We start from the raw sequence: 4,442 nt of genomic DNA on the forward strand, positions 1-4,442 counted from the left end.
TATTGTGTTTAGATTAATGAGGAAAAACATGAATTTAATAAATTTTAGAATAAGGCTGTAACGTAACAAAATGTGGAGAACGTCAAGGGGTCGGGAATATTTTCCAAATGCATTGTATTATGTTCCATACATGTTCCATACATAGAAAAGAGCAGACGCGTTGAACAATCTGTTCAGAACTCAGTCCTACCTACCTACAGGTTATGGAAAGTTTGCTCTTTTAGTATTTCTCCAGTAGGGGTTTTCAAGGAGAAGTCCTACAATTTTATGTCAAAGATAATAAAACAAAAACAGTACAGTAATGTCTGCAAAAACACTACAGTAAATAGTACAGTATACTACAGTCCACAAAAACACTACATTAATTACTGTAGTATATACTAAAGTTATTTTACTACAGTATATATACTATATTTAACTGTAAATACATTATACTACAATATACTACAGTAAAATCTGCAAAAACAGTACTGTATACAAATAAAAAAATTCATGTAGGATGTGTGAAATGGGTAATTTTACAGATGAAAGACTTAACCTAAAAGACAGCAACAGCGCAGTTTTGATTAAGCCCAAAGTTCCATCTTCACACAACAAGTGCTTTTTGAGTGATGAAAGCAAATTAAAAGGGATGGAAATATATCGAGAGTGGCTGAACCAGGAAGATTATGTGTCCAGATGAGGTTCTATCATTTTTAAAATATGATATTCTCTCTCTCTGTTCTCTCTCTCCAAGATGTCCCTCCGCAGGTGCAATTGCTAGACAGTAATTCAATAAAAATTGCACCTGAAATAGATGTTAATTTTCCATAGGGTTTCTTTCTCTCTGCTTCATGCCGTTTGTCATCCCGTCTCCTAATCCTGCTCCAATACTCAATATATTTCAAATGTTAATGAGACTGCATCAGGATCTCTATTTTCACTGTCCAGTTGGAGAATGAAAAAGTTAGATTTTGTATTAACCATCTGAGAACTTCAAATGTTCTATTTTGCCTTCCTTCCTTCCTTCCATAACATTACATTCCACCATAATCCAAACGATAACAAAAGACTGTTGAGACCATGTGTTGTAAGATTATCTCTAAACCAAATATAGTGCAGTTTGTCAACAACTACTTCAGAGATGTGTCACCATCAGGAAGGTATGTCCATGGTCCCCATAAATCTAATATATGGTATCGGGGGGGGGTGTTGGGGGATGGATATGCAATACTTTCCAAACATTCCTGTCCTCTTATTCTTTTCAGAAGTCAACTTAATTTAAATGAATTTACATGTTTCAGTCTACCTACAGCAGGGTTTGGCCCCCGGGTGATTTTATTTTGTCCCCAAGTTTTCTGAGAAAAAGTATTATTATTATTATTTTAATTTTTGGACATAAAACACTGTAAAAACACCAGCAAATCAGCTCCAAGTGATTTACAAAAAAAATCTGTTCCAAAGTATTCCCACGCATAGTAGAGAGAGAGAGTATGTGATCGTATACAAATTTAAGCAAGGTTTGAAATGATTATGTTTTAGTCATAAAAAAATTGACCCGTGGATGAATATACAGTTGATGATCCTTGACCTACAGTCCTCGATGGACATGAGAGCGTGGGGGAGAGACAGAAATAAAACAGACAGAGAGAGATCAAGCACGATAGAGAAAGAAAGAAAGAGGCAGACATGGGGCGAAATAGAGAGATCATCTGGGTGAAGAGAATGTTTCAGGCCATTTGTTGTGTGGGTGTTGTGTCTATTTCTGCTTTGTCACCTCTCCTCCCTGTGCCCTGTGACCAGTCAATTAGCACAGACAAGGAGCTCCATGTTTCCACAAATTCCATCCATAATAACCTCATGTTCCCACAAACCACTATGTGTTTGCCTGTGGGAGAGACAAAATATAGTGTACCTGTCAATCACACCTCCATAATAATAACCTATCACGCTGTGCCCTCTGCTTCTGTCCAGAATAAAGAGTGGGTCGACAGTTTCAATGTAGGAGACACTCATGTGCCAGTCCAACCACCTAGGTACCCATCTATCAAAGAGTCCCAATTCCATCAGGGTTGGAGAAAGGACGGCAAAAGAATGAACCTGTCAAAAATAATTGTAACAGGGCAATTATATTAATCTAAAAACAGAACTCCATTATTCAAAAAAATGAATGATTCAATATACATATTGTATCAATTCATATTGGGTTGTTCTGAGAGAAATGAAGACATTTTGGTCAGACCGTAGCTACACAGGGAGATACAGAAGGAAAGAAATAGAAATACAAAAGTACTTTTGCTTGTCAGGTAGTGGAGACGGTAGAACACCAAGGCATCACAAGTGAGTTATTGTGGCAAATGTTCGTGGTGTAGTTGGATGGCCATCAACAAACACTATCCAGCCCAACTTCGTCTGGTCCTATTTGAGAGACGTTGAAATCATTCCGAAACTAGATCACATTATTGCAGTTGGCATTCAAACCATCATTGATGGGTCAATTCTCATTGACCCAGGAACGAGTCGTCAACATTTTGTCTTGCGTAAATACTGCCAAATGCTAGAGATTAGAGTAACGAAGTGACATCGTAGCTTTGACACATCAGAGATTATCAGTCTAACTGCTTAGAAGGGGAAAAGCTCTAACTACCTAGTCAGACCGTGTCCCTGTTTGTTACTGATAAGAGTGGCTGCTCATCGACCAGAAAACACTTCTTTAGATTTCATTACTGCTAATTCCCCCTTTATCTGCAGTGGCTGTCTATCAACGGTGTACTTAGAGGGGAGAGATTCAGAGAAGAGAGAGAGTCTGGCAGGGGAATGGAGGGTTGGAAAAAGTGGGTTAAGATAGAGAAAGATGACAGGTTGAGAGAGAGTGTGGATTTAGAGAGAGGGAGGAGCTATTTGGAGGACAGACTCATTGTAATGGCTGGAATGGAATTAATGGAATGGTTTCAAACATCAAATACATGGAAACCACATATTTGACTCCGTTCCATTCATTCCAGTCCAACCATTACAATGAGCCAGTCCTCCTATAGGTCCTCCCACCAGCCTCCTCTGAAATGGTATGTACTGTACCTCCCAGATATGCACAGAACAGGCCGAAGGGTCACAGACAAAAAAAAAGTAAAACAGAATAAATCACTACAGGACTTTAAAGAAATCAATTTGTATGAGGCAGAAGTCTGGACTTGTATGGCGACAGGCCTCTGAGCGTATGTCACTCAACAACAGTTCAGGAACACCAAAAACTGCTGAGTTGTAGAAGTATTGTGTTGTTTTATTACTCCAGGAGCTGTAGACACACTATATAAAAACAAAGACAGCGGAAAATATATACCTTTTACTGTTGGCATTTCTTTCTTATTTTTTTGGTTCTTTTGGTTTCTTTATTTTCAATAGATTGAGTTCTTAGCCACAGACCAACAGAGAGACAGTGGGAGCTGTCACTAGGGGTGCAAGGTTGTGGGGTGAGTACATATTTTCAGAGTCCCAAAATCTTCTGGCTGTCATTGATCACAGTCTATCCTCACGCTCCAACGATCACAAACCGGAGAGGATGGACAGATGAACAGAACTGCCTACAAACTCAAAGACAAATACACATAATAAAAGAGAAAGAATCCGCTATGAAACCTGAGAAATACCTGGCTCTTTGAATGAGAATAATGAAAAAGTCTATTTGAACTGGATTCCATTTCTGCCTCATTCAGATGCATACAGTGGTGTCTATGCCAAATCCCCAGAAGGAAATATAAGATTGGTCCAGGTGTGTGTGTGTGTGTGTGTGTGTGTGTGTGTGTGTGTGTGTGTGTGTGTGTGTGTGTGTGTGTGTGTGTCATGCATAATGATTGTGCGTGCTTGAATGTGTGTATGCTTAAGTGTGTGAGTGCTAATCAAAATCACATCAATATCAGGGGCTGTTTGTCAGAATGCCATGACAATCATGTGGCATTTCACACGGTAGGGGCGGCAGGACATTTCTTTTCTCTAATTAAGTGGAGCTAATTGAATATTGAATGACAAAGGGCTGTCTGTGAGTGCAGTGGTGTGTGTGTGACCCCGGTACGTAGTCATTGTCTTCACTACCATTGGACCCCCCATGTTAAAAAGCCTCCACGGAAGACATTAAAGGGGATCTGGTATGGAGGTTTTACATATGAATTAATGTAATATAAACCCCTAATGAGTATTTGTACGTCTCTGACGTCATTGTAAAGTATTGCAAATGAAGATCTGGTATGAGGACAGACTCCCCAGGATGAGTAATAAGACATTTGTAGAAAACCTTGAATAAGTAAAGAAGCTGAAATATTACATGCCAGTATTTTAAGATATTCTGGGTTAGTATAGGATTATAGGCTCCTAAAAATAACCATTATGAATAAATTGAATACATGCAATAGAAAATATCCTCATCATGTCTTCAAATCCTTGTCATCAGATGGAATAAAAAAATATAT

At 38.7% G+C, this 4,442-nt stretch overlaps 1 non-coding gene across 1 annotated transcript; it reads left to right on the forward strand.

Moving 5' to 3' along the window:
• Positions 1-206: 206 nt before the first annotated feature.
• LOC123731486 (U7 small nuclear RNA) lies at positions 207-261 on the forward strand. Its single transcript, XR_006762639.1, has one exon. It is a non-coding gene; the product is annotated as a U7 small nuclear RNA (small nuclear RNA).
• The last annotated feature ends 4,181 nt before the right edge of the window (positions 262-4,442 follow it).

This window comes from Salmo salar, chromosome ssa28 (assembly GCF_905237065.1).
Source record: "Salmo salar chromosome ssa28, Ssal_v3.1, whole genome shotgun sequence".
Classification (NCBI taxonomy): domain Eukaryota; kingdom Metazoa; phylum Chordata; class Actinopteri; order Salmoniformes; family Salmonidae; genus Salmo; species Salmo salar.